The sequence below is a fragment of the Ovis aries genome, chromosome 13 (genome assembly GCF_016772045.2).
Source record: "Ovis aries strain OAR_USU_Benz2616 breed Rambouillet chromosome 13, ARS-UI_Ramb_v3.0, whole genome shotgun sequence".
NCBI classification, from domain to species: domain Eukaryota; kingdom Metazoa; phylum Chordata; class Mammalia; order Artiodactyla; family Bovidae; genus Ovis; species Ovis aries.
The window spans coordinates 30,826,981-30,844,434 of NC_056066.1; the positions used below are offsets into that span (position 1 = coordinate 30,826,981).

Here is a 17,454-nt window from a genome sequence, read left to right on the forward strand (position 1 = left end):
AAATACAAAAATTAATCCCACTGAAAGCAAACCATTGTTAATATTTTGTTCATACCAGAAGCTTCTCTTGGCATTTTTTTTCATTTGTTTGTATGTATACATGTACATCTATGTGCAAGGAAATGTGTGAATATGTGTGTATCAATTTGGGCTACACATTTAATTGTGTTCCCCTTTTTTCACTAAGGTTATCACTAAGTAGGCTATGTAACCATTTTTAAGAGTGGCATAACATACTGCAATATGCTGTATTTACATTATAATTCTGCTGTGTTCACTAGTTAGTTAGTGCTCCTTGCTCAGTCATGTCCAGCTCTTTGCAAGCCCATGGACTTTTAGCCTGCCAGGCTCCTCTGCCCATGGGATTTCCCCAGCAAGAATACTGGAGTGAGTTGCCATTTTCTTCTCCAATTGTTCACTTAAGATATTTCCAATTTGAGGGCAAATAAATATAAATCTTTGTTTGATAGTTTAAAGTTCTTCTAGGAAGCATTCCTCTAAAGGGAGTGAATCAAAAGAATAGAATCTTCCATGGCTCTAGATATGTATTATTAAATTTCTTACCAGAAATTTTACACAAATTTATTCTCCCACCAGAAGTTTATGGAAATATTTCTTGCAGTGCAACTTTGGCAATTTTGACTAAAATTATTATTAAAACAGGCTAATAGTGCAAATTTGTTTTCTGTTTGTAGTCATGTGAATTTGTTACTTTGGGATTGGAACTTTTTTCATGTTTCTTGTACATTTCTTTTTCTTCTTTTGGAACTTTCCTGCTGAGGTCTTTGCCCATTTTCCCACTGAGGTATTTATATACCCTGTTGTGTATACTTTATCTGCTTAATTTCATAAGATACATCTCCAAACTAAAAAAAAAAAAAATCTTTCTGCCATCTCTCTTTCTTCAATAAGAAAAAATAATGATAATGCAGAAAGATTTGCTTCCTTAGGACTCAGAACATTGTATTTTCTTTTCATCCCCTAGTGTCCACATTAAACACTTTTTTCCACTTACCCTTGGGATGCGCTGCCTATTATAATAAAATGGAAAATGTCTGATCACGGGCTTCCTTTATTCTTCCCTTGGAGAGTACATACATGTGCATGTATATATGAGTGTATGTGTATATATTTGTATGTAAATGTATCATCGGGATTCAACAAATTCCAAACTGACAAAATTATTTTTATTAGCTGAAATGTTATGACAGAAAATACCTTTTGAAACATATTGACCTGAGCATAGAAAACTTCATAATCAAATTCTACAAATCCCCTCTACAGAGTCTTCCGTAATCCCTGTAGACAGTCATAAATGAGCTTTCCTTTGAAATCCCTAAGTTTTTCACTTGCACTTCTTTGTGGAAATGGTCACATTCTGGTGACAGAGATGTGTGCCTTTCTCCCCCACTGATTTCAAGTTTCGTTAGATCCCAGACCACCTTTCAAATCCCCTCAAAGCCCAGCACAGGGCTTTGTCCAGGGTAGATTCCCGATTTAACTTCAGTGAAGAATTGCAACCACTTCCCCTACAACTGCACTCACTCACTCACTCACTCCCCTTAGGTACTAAACCTAAGTATTTTATACAAATGATAAAGATGAGGTTTATTTTACAGTCTTAGCCCTTCATCTTCCTTTTAATTTTTTAAATACTGCTCCTTTGAATATGTGTATTTATGATCAAGCTTCTAAGGTTGTAGACGATTGACAGAAATCACAAAGAGGGGGTAGAAATGAGAGAAAGAATAAAAAGAAGAGGAAACAAAAACAGCCCTTCACCTCCCATCTGGACCCTACCATCCACTGCAGGAGGTGGAGGTAGGGGAGGAGTCTGTGCTGCAATCTGTTTACTCCTAAACTACTGCTTCACTGTAGGGTATTTATTTCAGCCACAGAGTTCTTTTATTAAACCTAGTGTATGAATTCCAATTCAAAACTAATTAATACAAAAATAAACATACTGTTTCCAAGCTGAGGCATAATAAGCCAGAAAACACTCCACTGTTCTCCACTCCAAAAGGCTCATTTTGAACTTTGGGTTTTAGTGCAGGGACCAAAACTTTAATTACTTCATCTTTATCCAACAAAACGAGGTAAGATTTCTCTAGGACCAAAGTCGCCCTGAACTTCATGGATCTTCTGAAATATTAGGTAGTGACATTGTTAGGAACCGTATTTGAGATTCTTCAAGGTCAGAATCAGTGTAGGGTTTTTGCTTCCCAGCTCGGCAAGGTTAAGAAACGTGACATTTTCACATGATTTGAAGGGGATTTTTTTTTCTTCCTTCCGGATGGGATTACTCCATTGAAGGAGAGCCCCTGAATCCCAGTGGTTCTTAAATAACACATTGTGAATGGAATAGGGGGGTGGGGGCAAAAGGAGGGGGTTTGAGAGGAACAGTGATGAATAACAATTAGTTTCTTTTTGCCTTTGGAGGGGAGAGACTGATACATCAAAATAAGCATCAAATAGACATTGATGGAAATGTTTAAATATAAGGTCAAATACATTAATTAGTGTAGAACAAAATCTCTAGAAAAAAAATCCCATATCCCTAATTTTACATCTTTATAAGGTTTACACTTAATTAAATCAGGGACATTTTATTTACCCTCACACAGATGGCTAACGTCACCTCAACAATTCATTCCCGAGTAAATTTACCACACAAAAAGGAACAGTCATTTCTCAAAGTACACAAATACCGGTTACCATGGAAACCAGTTGGTGCCTGCTGCTCCTGATTTTGTTTTCAGAGCAGAATCTTAACCACAGGACATTCCAGCTGTGACTCATTGGGGTTATTGGCCAGCAGGCGGCTCGGTCCCGAGAAGGGTACCAGCTCCCCTACTTTTAGAAAGCTTCAAGATTCACTCCTTCTGAACAGTATTTGAGGTTGGACTTGCATCCATAGAAAGAAAAGTCATAGAAATTAAGAAGTGAAAGATTGACATTCTTACTTTGAATATGAAGATCAAATTTGTACTACTGTGTTTAAAGGTTTGGATTGTTTTTTTTTTTTAATACTTAAAATGTTGCTCATGTTTTCAAGTTGCCATTTAATGTATCTTCACATGTGGATCCCTGTATGTACAAAACCTCTTGTGTAGAATCTTATCAGGTGTTCTCTTGAGAAGATTCATTTAGGATTTTTGTGTTTTAGATCTTCCACCCTCCACACCACCCTGAAATATCTCAACCACTCTTAAGACACTCAAAGAGGAAGGAAATCTCTTGCCTAAGCCACATTTACCAACTTCTATCTACTTCCTTTGCGTGGGTTTGATAATTTGGTGCTTGCATGACTGATGAGACCATTAGAGATTTCAAACTATGGTTGCAACATAAAATGATCTGTGGACTCCAAAATAGTATAGACCCATGCATACAAATGGAAGACAGAAAACCAAAGACTCACCACTGACAGAGTGAGATTTCTGTAAGATTAAGGTTTCTGTAGGTACTTTATGAATCACTGGAACTCAAGTCTGGAGGAATGTCAGCTAGTGTCACCTGCTTCCTCGGTGTGAATCAACATTATGAACTGCAAGATGCTCAGAACAGAAATGTAGTTTCCAAGCACTGCTTGGTTGCTAAATTCTTGGATGATTTTGAAAATTTGTGATCCTAATGAATGAAATTATAACTAACTCCTATCTCAGCTTGGGATGTCTGTCTATAGACAGACTTCTATTCTAAACTCATTTTAGAACGACAGTGAATAACACCTAAAACTCAGCCCTTTCTATTATAGAAATGAAGTGAAGTGTTAGTTGCTCAGTCATGTTCAACTCTTTATGACCCCATGGACTGTAGCCGGTCAGGCGGCTCTGTCCATGGGATTCTCCAGGCAAGAATACTGGAGTGGGTAGCCATTCCCTTCTTCAGGGGATCTTCCCAACCCAGGGATCAAACCCAGGTCTCCTGCATTGCAGGCGGATTCTTTACCACTGAGCCACAAAGGAAGCCCTCTCTATTATTGATTGGCAGCTAGTTCATACTTTTCTAAGTACTGTTTTTCTTATTTACTTGAAATTTTTCTGGAAGAAAATAATGTTTATAGTGGAGGATTAATTTTAAGAATAATTAAATATAACTCATATAAAGAAATTAAATCAAGAGCTTTTTTGGGAAGATATCGTTAAAATATGCAAACATTTCTGGAAAAAAATTTGGTCCATTTCCTATTACAAATCTTTAAAAACTCCAAAAGAACTTTATCCTTTAGAGTTTAGCATGTAGTTAAAGTAATTCATCTGCTGTGAGAGAGAATTCTAGGTATAGTATAGAGTTCCTAATATTTTTAGAGAAGAAAACTTCTGATCAATGTAAAGAAGATAGTTAAATTTCTGAGAATTACATTCAATGAGTCCATAGAGTGGCTTTTGAAAGTCAAGGTCACTAGTAGAAGATTATATTTCAGTTGAGAGCAGGACAGTGATTGTACTGTAGGAACACATTAGAGTTCACAACAAAGGACAGAAATGGTATGCACCTAGAAGAAGCAGAAGGTATTAAGAGGTGGTCAGAATACACAGGGAAGCCTGGAGTGTTGCAGTCCATGGAGGTGCAAAGTCGGACATGACTGAGAGACTGAACTGAACTGAATATGGCCAGTGTTGGTCTCTAGATTCAAAGTCCAGTCTAGCTCTTAATATTCACTTAGAACATAAACTTGTGAAGATTACTTAACCTCCATAAGCTAAGAGTTCTTTGCAAACTTAGCCTCTTAATGGTACTTGTCTCATAGGGCTGTTGTGGTTAGCATACCAAAAAAAAACATATAATAGTTTGGGTGTGAGTCCTGGCATATGGACTCAAATGTTATTCTAATTCTTGGTCAGTGGCAAAGGGAACCAACATTGCTTCTAAAGAAACTCTACCGGAAATAACTTTGACAGAAAATAATATGATGGCTAAAAAGAACTTGAACTGACTCATGTAAACTATTTCTCAGAAATCATCCCTGGCAGACCAGACAGGGAAGCAAGAAATCAACAGATCACTTGGGAGGAGATGGAAGGCCATGGCCAGCAGGGTGTTGCTATGACAACCTGGTTTTGTGTGGAGACTGAGGCCATCACTGCCATGTGGGGTACAGAGCTCAGCGCAGATCCTACAGTGAGGGAGTGTGTGGGTGGAGGAAGGTAGTGGATCATCACAGGACTGGTGGTGAAGAGGACATTGGGCAATTTGTCAAGGCTGCCCTGGTGACAGATCAGGGAGCAACCACTGGATAGCAAAACACATGTGTTTTTTCCTGTTGCAGCCTCCACCCCACTTTCCCTCTGGCCAGCCTGCAGCTCCGGCTGCTTGGCCACTGGAGCTTCTGAGAGGACCAGGAACTGACGAATTCTTGGAGCACCTCTTCAGATTTTCCCCACCCCAAAATCAACTGTACCAGGAACTATGGGACCTGCTTTGTTAGAACAGTTACTGAGAACACTGTTGCCCAAGTTCACACGCAAATCTCCTGGCTTGGAACTTTCAGAGTTTACTTTAAATCTGAAAGGCTTTGAGATGTTCTTGTAAGAATAGAAGAAACTGCCAAGCAAGATTCATCTAGGAGGGTAAAAGGCCCCCACTGTGGATGACAAGAGCCTGGGCAGGGAGGGGGTGCGGGGGGAGGTGTGGTAAAAATGCAATCCGATCTTGTAAGATAAATTAGACAAACGTTTAAATAAGCATGCAGAAGCAGAGCACTGCTGGCTCTGTGTCACCCCAGGGGGTGGGGAGATGGGGGGTGAAGGTTCCAGCATGGGACACAAGGGTGGGCACAGTGCAGTAGGTACAGAGGCACATCTTGCCCACCCCCTACTCCCCGCTTCCCACCAGGCACAGGAAAAGCCATTGCCATGTGCTGCAGGGTGGGGCAGGAAGCATGAGGTACCCGTCTAAAATTAAACAATGACTCACAACCCTGAGCTTTGCATGAGACCAAGAAACCCGTTGAAAGCCCACATTTGGAATTATTTTGTGTCACTCTGGATTAAAGGCTGGACTCCAATACAGACCATACAGTCAGCTTCCATGTGGCGGCTAGTTGCTGTCCTCTCTTAATAGTGCATGGATATTTATTTCTGCTTTCTACATATTACTTATTTTAGATGCCACCAAGGCTGATTTGGGTTGGTTTGTTTGCTTGTTTTATTAATCTTTGTTTAACCATGGATGTATGCAAAAGTTTAACTACAAAGACATTTTACCTCAGCACTGTTTATAACAGTGGACATTTGCAAAGATTCTAAGTGTCTCTCAAGGAGAATGGGTAGTTAAATTGTGATGATGAAACATTCGATGTTGCAAATGATGTGGTGTAATAAATAACAAGGAGAAACATTCGCAAGCTACTGTTGCATGTTTAAAAACTCATTAAGGAAGTGGAGAAGGAAATGGCAACCTACTCCAGTATTCTTGCCTGGAGAATCCCAGGGACAGAGGAGCCTGGTGGGCTGCCATCTATGGGGTCGCACAGAGTCGGACACAACTGAAGCGACTTAACAGCAAGAATAATAGTATAGAACTTATGATGGAGGGGAGAAGAATGGGGGAAGGGATAATTAGGGAGTTTGGGATCAACATGTACATACTGCTGTATTTAAAATGCATAACCCACTGCATTGCAAAGGGCACTCTAGTCAATGTTATGGGGCAGCCTGGATAGGAGGGGGGTTGGGGAGAGAATGGATACATGTATATGTATGGCTGAGTCCCTTTGCTGTCCACCTGAAACTATCACAATGTTGTTAATCAGCTGGATTCCAGTAGAAAATAAAAAGTTTTAAAAATGCAAGAAAAGAGAATAGTATGTACAAAATGATCCTCTTTGAATGTTAAAATAAAATAGTGAGGGACTTTAGTAAGTAAATGTCACCAAATATCATCAGTAGTGATATAATTTGTGTTATTTTTATTTTATCTAGGTTTTTCTATATTTTCCATATTGTCTGCAATGACTGTATTGCTATGTGATCAGATAAGTTTATTTTTTAAAGTATTATCTCTGGGACCCTGTTAACATAGCAAGGTAGATATGTATTGGTAATATTTTTCCAGGCTCAGAATTTCACACCCTTTTAGGGTAGTAGACCCAGCTGGTCTACTAAAAAGACTATACTGTCTGTCTCCATAATCTTTTTCATGTATCTCAAGATTATCCCTGAAAATTAGCCCATTAAAATGTTATTATATAAGGTAATCTTCAGCATTAATTTAAAACCATATTTTGTCTCTAATGCTTCCTTTTTAAAATCATAACTAGGCTTTTATTATTAATTAGACTAATTCGGTATTTTAAAAAAGCATCCTTTCAGTTGTCCAGGGACTAAAGAGCTCTTACTAACATAAATTTAGATAGTCACTGATGGACCAATAAGCACCTAATTCCCTCCATAGTGGGAAGTGAAATGCTTTGAAAGTCAAGCATGTTTTCCCTAGTGTGTACGATGAACATTTAGTTCCATGAACCACAGCCTTTCCTCTGCCAACTATACTATTGTGAAGCATTCAACATTAAAAAAAATTATTCTGCCTGCTAAGAGACTCACCATCTGCTACAGAGGGACTCAGAAACAGGGAAACCATAGATGCTGGAGCTGGAAGGACCCAGAGCACAACCACACACTCTTTTCCAATTGAGGGAGGGTGAGAAAAGAAAGCTTGTTCAATAAGTAAGAAATCTTGTTCAATAAGTAAGTCCGTGTAAGAACTGAAGGGTGTAAGATGTCACTTTTGGACTTGCCTGGTCATCACTTCATGGGAAAGAGATGGGGAAACAGTGGAAACAGTGTCAGACTTTATTTTGGGGGGCTCCAAAATCATTGCAGATGGTGACTGCAGCCATGAAATTAAAAGATGCTTACTCCTTGGAAGAAAAGTTATGACCAACCTAGACAGCATATTCAAAAGCAGAGACATTACTTTGCAGACTAAGCTCCGTCTAGTCAAGGCTATGGTTTTTCCAGTGGTCATGTATGGATGTGAGAGTTGGACTGTGAAGAAGGCTAAGTGCTGAAGAATTGATGCGTTTGAACTCTGGTGTTGGAGAAGACTCTTGAGAGTCCCTTGGACTGCAAGGAGATCCAACCAGTCCATTCTGAAGATCAGCCCTAGGATTTCTTTGGAAGGAATGATGCTCAAGCTGAAACTCCAGTACTTTGGCCACCTCATGTGAAGAGTTGACTCATTAGAAAAGACTTTGATGCTGGGAGGGATTGGGGGCAGGAGGAAAAGGGGACAACAGAGGATGAGATGGCTGGATGGCATCACTGACTCAATGGATGTGAGTTTGAGTGAACTCTGGGAGCTGGTGATGGACAAGGAGGCCTGCCATGCTGCAATTCATGGGGTCGCAAAGAGTCAGACACGATTGAGTGACTGAAGTGAACTAAACTGAACTGGTGGTACAATAGTTAAGGGGCTTCCCAGGTAGCTTAGCTGGTAAAGAATCTGCCTGCAATGCAGGAGACTCTGGCTCTATCCCTGGGTAGGGAAGATCTCCTGAAGAGGGGATAGGCTACCCACTCCAGTATTCTTGGGTTTCCCTGGTGACTCAGATGGCAAAAAATTCACCTGCAATGCGGGAGACCTGGATTTGATCCCTGGGTTGGGAAGATCCCCTGGAGAAGGGAAAGGCAACCCATCCCAGTATTCTGGCCTGGAGAATCCCATGGACAGAGGAGCCAGGTGGTCTAAGTCCATGGGGTCACAAAGAGTCAGATATGACTGAGCAACTAAGCACAGCACAGTAGCACAATAGTTAAGAATCCACCTGCCAATGCAGGGGACACTTGATCCCTGGCTTGGGATGATCCCATATGCACTGGAGCAACTAAGCCCATACGCTGCAACTACTGAGCCTGTGCACCTAGAGCTGGTGCTCTACAACTGAAGCCACCACAATGAGAAGCCCACAGACTGTAATGGCAAGTAGCCCCTGCTGGCCCCAAACAGAGAGCCTGCTTTCAGCAACAGAGACCCAGCACAGCCATAAATAAATAATTTTTTAAAAATATGTCATTTTTGACAAAATTCTGAAATGTTGCAGGTGGAAATTGTTCCCATTGTAAAAAGTAGTCAATCAGTGTAATTAATCGAAATTCACAGTAACTCCTAACTTTTTGATTCAGCTTTCTGATCGACACCTTCTCCTTCATGCCCTGTGCCTGTTGGATGGTAGAAGGGGCCTTACATGCATGCACTTAATGCCTGTGGTCTGAGGAGCAAAGTGAGCTGAGAACCACTGGGAAAGGAAGTGTGCAAACAGCACTTTCAAGTTTTGAGCATCTAATGGAATTTTCACTGGCTTCCAGGTAGTGTGGAAATTATTGGTAGGGCTGATTATTATTTATCCTGATCCTGTCCTTCATGTTTGAGAGGCTATTGAGAGGGAAAACACAATTTCTTTTGAATCTGAGAGCAAAGGCTCTCTTTTGAAGTCTAGTGTGTTTGCCTCATTAACGGCAACAAATTAATGCAACTACGTGAAAATTCTTCACTGTGAGGGATGGTGAGAAATGATCAGCATTTTTTAAGGAAAGGGATTTTCGTCATACTGAAATAAACATCTCTCCTTTTAAATTTTGTAATTTAAAAAGTCACATTTTACTTGGGCAACTGTGGAGTCTTCAAAGTCTTCTAAAATGCTTCTTGTTATAATTAATGACACTACAAAGTATTTGGCGGATATGCTTCATTCTAAACTCCTTTGAATCCAGATCCTGCTCTGTCCAATGCTAGAGAGGCCTCAACTGAATCATTTGGCACACTGTTTTCACTTTTTATGTGCGGTTTTGAATAGCAGTTGTCCTTAGAATTGAAACAGCTTATCTCTGAATTCTAAGCAACATGCCAGCCATCCTAGAAGCAAACTTCCTCTAACAGACAGTTCCAGGAAGCATGACTCATATGCTCAGGAAGTGTTTAAGGAGGTGCCATGATAACAGAGTCAGTGCAGGCCCACTGCAGCTACCACATCGCATCTCCTCCACTTCTCTGCTTTTCTTTGGCCAGCAAATGGGATTTTAACTACACCACTCTTAGATTCAGATAACACTCAATCCCTGTGGCTTTGGGAGGAAATCTGAGAGGCCAGAGAAGGGAAGCCCTGCTTTCAACACAGAGCCAGTCTAAGCTAGTCACATTGGGAAGGCTGTTTTGGAAACTGTAGCTTTTCATTTGCTGCAAAATGTTTTAGAACAACAAATTATCCATAAAATTGTGTTTATGTTAAAAAATAATAAATAATATTTATTAGCACTTACCCTGTGCTGAATATCATTCTAAGCCCTTTCCATGTATTATCTAATTTTTTGTGTGCTCAGTCACTTCAGTCATGTCTGACTCTGCAGCTATGGACTGTAGCCCTCCAGACTCCTCTGTCCATGGGATTCTCCAGACAAGAATACTGGAGTGGGTTACCATGCCCTCCTCCAGGGAATCTTCCCAACCTAGGAATCGCACCCATTGCAGGCAGCTTCTTTACCCACTGAGCCAAACTTCATTTTTAAATTTTTTTTTTTTTTTTTTACCTCTTAACCCACTCCAGTACTCTTGCCTGGAAAATCCCATGGACGGAGGAGCCTGGTGGGCTGCAGTCCATAGGGTCACTAGGAGTCGGACACGACTGAGCAACTTCATTTTCACTTTTCAGTTTCATGCATTGGAGAAGGAAATGGCAACCCACTCCAGTGTTCTTGCCTGGAGAATCCCAGGGACAGGGGAGCCTGGTGGGCTGCCGTCTATGGGGTCGCACAGAGTCGGACACAACTGAAGTGACTTAGCAGCAGCAGCAGCAGTTAAGTTTCCAAGCTTACTAAGTGAGAGTATTGAGAAGTGGTAATTGTCTAAGGCCATATGATTTTTAAAATTTATTTATTTGTGGCTGTGCTGATCTTTGCTGCTGCTCGCAGGCTTCTCTAGTTGTGGTAAGAGGGGATACTCCCTAGTTATGGTGCTCAGGGGTCTCATTGTGGTGGCTCTTGTTGTGGAGCATGGGTTGTAGGTACACACGCTCAGTAGTTGTGGCAGATCGGCTTTAGTTGCTCTGAGGCATGTAGGATTTTCCAGGACAAGGGATCAAACCTGTGTTCCCTGCATCAGCAGGCAGATTCTTATCCACTGGACCACCAGGGAAGCCCCATGTATTACCTGCTTTAAAATTCCAGTAGCCCTATTATGCAGATACTATTGTTATCTCCGTCTTAGAGCTCTGGAAATTGAGGCATAGAGAAGTAATTCAACATTTTGAAAGGCATCAACAACTCAAGAATTGCTCTTGTTTCCTTCATTGGCAATTAGTTTTTAAAATAAGAATTGTTAAAACACACACACACACACACACACACAGCAAAATCCTTATTCTCTGTGATAACAGAGAGTAACAAAAATAATTTTTTAAGTTACAGTGCTAACACCCAAAACTCCTGTTAGTCAATGGAATTGGCATTTCTTCATTATATTTCTTAATAGAGCTTGGAGTGAAATAAGTGGACCAAAATGTTGGCTTTCCCATTTATCCTTTGTGAGAATTGTCAAATGCATTATGGAAGCAGGCTATAGACAGAAAACAAGAAGACAATTAAATGTCTTGAGAGATGAACCATTAATTATATCTCAGCCCCTAAAGAATTAAATGCTCTCTATTTAGGAATTTCTTTATACCTAACTGGACTTTCTAGGTGGTGCTAGTGGTAAAGAACCCACCTGTCAATGCAGGAGATATAAGAGACGTGCATTTGATCCTGAAGTCAGGAAAATCCCTTGCAGAAGGAAATGACAACCCAGTCCGGCATTCTTGCCTGGGAAATCCCATGGACAGAGGAGTCTGGCGGACTACAGGCCATGGAGTCACAAAGAGTTGGACACAACTGAAGCGAAATAGACACTTTACTATCTGAGCCACCAGGGAAGTCCCGTTTGCCTTGACAGTTCCTCAACCACAGCTTCCTTTACTGAAACCTCCAGCTCTGCAATACTTTGTCCAGTTACTCTTCCTCAGAAACCCTGGATAATATTCCTGATAGCATTTAACGCAACTTGTGACTAAATTGGTATACTGTTGCAAACTGACTAAGGGCTTCCCTGGCGGTTTAGCAGTAAAGAATCTGCCTGCCAGTGCAAGAGACATGGGTTCTATCCCTGGATTGGGAAGATCCTCCGAAGGAGAACAGGGTAACCCACTTCAGTACATTTTGCCTGGAGAATCCCATGACAGAAGAGCCTGGTGGGCAATAGTCCGTGGGGTCTCAAAGAGGTGGACACAACTTAGCGACCAAACAACAACAGTAACAGTAATAAATTGATTAACATCTGTCTCCTCCATGAAGACAAGGAAAACTGATGCTAAAACAGTTGTATTTCCACAGCCTATGTGTCTAAAATATATTTAAGTGATTGAATGTGTGGATAAATAAATGAGCAATGCCTAGTTAGGACGGTAAAAGCCTGAGGAAGTACTACAGCAAAAACAGAACAAAACAGATCCTGTTCCATTGTGTTTGATTCAGCATTTCTCAAATTTATGAGAACACTGGTCTCTTTATTTGTAAGACATCTGTCAACGTGTGTGGCAGAGAGAGCTATGTGATTTCCCCAAATGCAGTTCCCCTTTGTCTGCATTCCTGAGCCACTATACGGAAGGTGGAGGAACACCTGAATTGGTCTCCAACATGACTGAGAAGTAAACTTGTATTGTACTAAGCATCTGAGCATTTCTGAGATCTCCATAAAACAGCTAGTATTCTTTCCTGTGCTCAGTTGCTCAGTCGTCTCCAACTCTTCGTGACCCCCTGGACTATAGCCCACCAGGCTCCTCTGTCCATGGAATTTCCCAGGCAACAATACTGGAGCAAGTTGCCATTTCCAGAGGATCTTCCTGACCCAAGGATTGAACCCATGTCTCCTGCGTCTCCTGCATTGACAGGCAGATTCTTTACCTCTGAGCCACCTGGAGAGCCCACAGTATTCCTTAATCAGGCCTGTGGGCCTGATGCTGCAGAGACGTAGTTACGGAAAATACTGCTCAGGCTGCAAACTTGGACAACTTGAGTGTAAGACTGGAAGACTGATGGACTTCAGTGATGTTCTCAAGGATGCTTTTCATTAGCAGCGCACTGTTTTGTTGCTGAAAGGAGGACATGGAAGTGCAAAAAGCAATGATATAAATATCTGGGGAAGATAACATTAGAAAGAGAATTTGGCAAGGGATGAAGTGAATCTTATAAAGGCTACAGAGAAATACATTTGTCAGAAGTCACTGACATAATTGAGAGGACTTGAAATGGACATAACGGGAAAGGGAAGGCATTAGAAAGAATGTTGAAATGATATATGGAAGATGATAGTGGCAAAGGTGTCAAATAAAGAAGGTGGGGAGGAAGTTTAGAGTCAGAATTCACACACTGCAAAGTGAATCTGACATTTTAATGTACGAGATAAATATGATAGCATCAGTAAGCCTTAGTGAATCAAAGCATATAATGTATGCTTGATTTTGTACAGCTTTGGCTGTAGCAATGGAAAAGAAAGCCCTTATGAAAAAGAAACATGGAACAGCCCTTGAAGGTATATGCTAAGAAGACACCTATTATAATCCTTACAACTTCACAGGAGAGAGTTTTGAAGTGAGGATGAAACGTGCTGTCGCGATGGAAGTGGGCTGCAGACAGTGGCCCCAGCTGCTAAGCTGAGGCTAATGGAGGGTTTGCTCTGTTGGGACCCCTGGGGATTTTGACAGAATGGGGCTCGGATGGGGTCTAGGGTCTATGAATATATTTTTAAACAAGTTACCTAAATGATTCTGGGATGAAGCCAGATTTAGTAGGCGGATTTAGTAGATTTAGTAGCCAGATTTAGTAGATTTTGTGGGGGCTTTATCCTCCACATCACCTTCTTCCTCAGCAGAAGTTTTTTGCTTTTTTCTTTTAAAGGAAAGATATCAACACTAGTGGAGCAAAAAGACACCAGGAATGGCAGAGGTCAGATGTCTACGTGGACATCTCACAGGTGTCTTGTTCTTAAAAAAAAGCATGCTGTTTGCTGAATTCTTTATATTCTGTACTCTGTCAGAGAGAGCTGAGTGAAGCGATGCGCTCTCCTGAACTAATCCTGACCAGCAGAGACGTGGCTGTGACTGTAGAAATGAACAAGCCATTACGAGAGAGTGATTGATCCATTTCCTCCGAGCCTGTGATGACATGTCAGTCATGGGCATGAGGCGTTAGGGAGAGAGATTCTGAAAGGAGATATGAGGACATGGACCAAAAAAAATTTTTTTTAACTAAAAAATTAATGAAAGAACAAAGAAATTCAATAGAAAAAGGAAATTCAAGAAAAAAGACATACTCTTAAAAAAAAATTAAACTCTGTCCACAAAATCAGGAATAATCTGGGGGTTGGGGTAGGTAAGAAAAGGGAAACCCTCTGAAGAACTCAGTCTAAGAAAAAAACCCATGGACCTACATGGTAGCTTTCTGACCATCCCACGAGCACACACACAAATTAGCTAAACTTTGGGATATGGCGCAGTTAGAAAGAAATGTCTATTTTTTTTAAGCTATGATTGGGGCAAAAGAAAGATGAAATGTGAGTTGGACCAATGCTTAGAGAAGACAGTGTAACATGATGAAGGTGAAGTAGAAAGACACCTCTATGATTTTGAAACTGGGAGAAGAAACAGGAAATCCAATTTAGAGAATAAGACTGTCAGTGCCTTTAAAAGAATTTTCCCATGCTTAAGTGCATTACACCGTATAGTCCTGGGAGGTATGGTCACTACAGAACAAATTGTGTAATCTTGCTCACTTCATAGGCAATTCAAACCACACTTCAGGGGAACCCCCTGGTGGTCCAGTGGCTAGGACTCCACACTTTCACTCTTGACAGCCCAGGTTCAACACTTAGTTGAGGAACTAAGATCACACAAGCCGCAAAAAGAGAACACAGCCAAAAAAGAGAACAAAAGGCTTTAGCATACCGGCAGAATCCATGCATGTCCCGCTGAAAGGTCTTGCCTCTTTCCACAGATGTGAACTATGAGCAACTCAGGCCAGAGGGCTAGACCTTCCTGCCCCTGGTCAGAGCTGGTCATACTGAACAGAGGGGCACTTATCCATTGACAGCTAGATCCTTGCCTTGTTGTCAGACTCAAAGAGATGAGCACCTGGTGACAGATGTAACCTGTCACCAAGGGAAAGTCAAGTTGTTTGTAGGCACCTGAGGCCCACAGCCTTGCAGTGTCATGGCTGGGGTGCCCTTTTTTAAGATGAATCTGTGAAACTGCAGAAACTCAGAGGAAGTTTTTGAGATGAAAAATGAGGCCAGAGTCTATGTTCACAGCAAGAAACAAGAAAGTCAGAAAAAGGAAGAAGGGAGTCATTCCTGAGCCTTCTTAGTCCCAGCCCTCTCCCAGCTTTTCAGTTGATCCCGTGTGTCATGAGGCTTCATTCTCACTTTCCTAGGGTAAGAGCCATTTCACAAACACTAGTCTTTTCCCCATGGGTCAGTTTGAGTGTGTATCTACAACCAAGAGTATAAGGCAGAAGAGGGAACATAGGCAGATGCCAGAGGTCTGAAGAGAAAATGTCTTAACTTCCAAAATGTGGGAAAGATTTATTCTGGAATCTCAGAGATGAGTAAGATGGATGGTAATTTGGGGGAAAAATTCTACATTGGACCCTGATCATAAGTTGTCAGTATGAAGCAAAGATATAATAAATGATCACTGTTTCCCTATGCAAGTTCAGTTCAGTTGCTCAGTCATGTCTGACTATCTGTGACCCCAGGAATCGCAGCACGCCAGGCCTCCCAGCCCATCAACAACTCCCAGAGTTCACTCAGACTCATATCCATCGAGTCGGTGATGCCATCCAGCCATCTCATTCTCTGTCGTCCCCTTCTCCTCCTGCCCCCAATCCCTCCCAGCATCACAGTCTTTTCCAATGAGTCAACTCTTCGCATGAGGTGGCCAAAGTACTGGAGTTTCAGCTTGAGCATCATTCCTTCCAAAGAAATCCCAGGGCTGATCTTCAGAATAGACTGGTTGGATCTCCTTACAGTCCAAGGGACTCTCAAGAGTCTTATCCAACACCACAGTTCAAAAGCATCAATTCTTCAGTGCTCAGCTTTCTTCACAGTCCAACTCTCACATCCATACATGACCACTGGAAAAACCATAGCCTTGACTAGACAGACCTTAGTCGGCAAAGTAATGTCTCTGCTTTTGAATATGCTATCTAGGTTGGTCATAACTTTTCTTCCAAGGAGTAAGCGTCTTTTAATTTCATGGCTGCAGTCACCATCTGCAGTGATTTTGGAGCCCAGAAAAATAAAGTCTGACACTGTTTCCACTGTTTCCCTATCTATTTCCCGTAAAGTAATGAGACCGGATGCCATGATCTTCGTTTTTTGAATGTCAAGATTTAAGCCAACTTTTTCATTCTCCTCTTTCACTTTCATCAGGAGGCTTTTCAGTTCCTCTTCACTTTCTGCCTTAAGAGTGGTGTCATCTGCATATCTGAGGTTATTGATATTTCTCCTGGAAATCTTGATTCCAGCTTGTGTTTCTTCCAGTCCAGCATTTCTCATGATGTACTCTGCATAGAAGTTAAATAAGCAGGGTGACAATATACAGCCTTGACGTACTCCTTTTCCTATTTGAAACCAGTCTGTTGTTCCAGTCCAGTTCTAACTGTTGCTTCCTGACCTACTCCCATCTCTCTCAGAATTTTCCACAGTTTATTGTGATCTACACAGTCAAAGGCTTTGGCATAGTCAATAAAGCAGAAATAGATTTTTTCTGGAACACTCTTGCTTTTCCATGATCCAGTGGATGTCGACAATTTGATCTCTGGTTCCTCTGCCTTTTCTAAAACCAGCTTGAACATCAGGAAGTTCACGGTTCACATATTGCTGAATTTTGAGCATTACTTTACTAGCATGTGAGATGAGTACAATTGTGCGGTAGTTTGAGCATTCTTCGGCATTGCGTTTCTTTAGGATTGGAATGAAAACTGATCTTTTCCAGTCCTGTGGCCACTGCTGAGTTTTCCAAATTTGCTGGTATATTGAGTGCAGCACTTTCACAGCATCATCTTTCAGGATTTGAAATAGCTCAACTGGAATTCCATCACCTCCACTAGGTTTGTTTGTAGTGATGCTTTCTAAGGCCCACTTGACTTCATATTCCAGGATGTCTGGCTCTAGATGAGTGATAACACCATTGTGATTATCTGGGTCATGAAGATCTTTTTTGTACAGTTCTTCTATGTATTCTTGCCACCTCTTCTTAATATCTTCTGCTTCTGTTAGGTCCATACCATTTCTGTCCTTTATCGAGCCCATCTCTACATGAAATGTTCCCTTGGTATCTCTAATTTTCTTGAAGGGATCTCTAGTCTTTCCCATTCTGTTCTTTTCCTCTGTTTGCATTGATCGCTGAAGAAGGCTTTCTTA

The 17,454-nt window shown here is 41.2% G+C and overlaps 1 protein-coding gene across 1 annotated transcript in view; it reads right to left on the reverse strand.

The window, feature by feature from the left end:
* CUBN (cubilin) overlaps positions 1 to 17,454 on the reverse strand; it is a 272,612-nt gene that overhangs the window by 164,086 nt on the left and 91,072 nt on the right. The window lies entirely within an intron of this gene.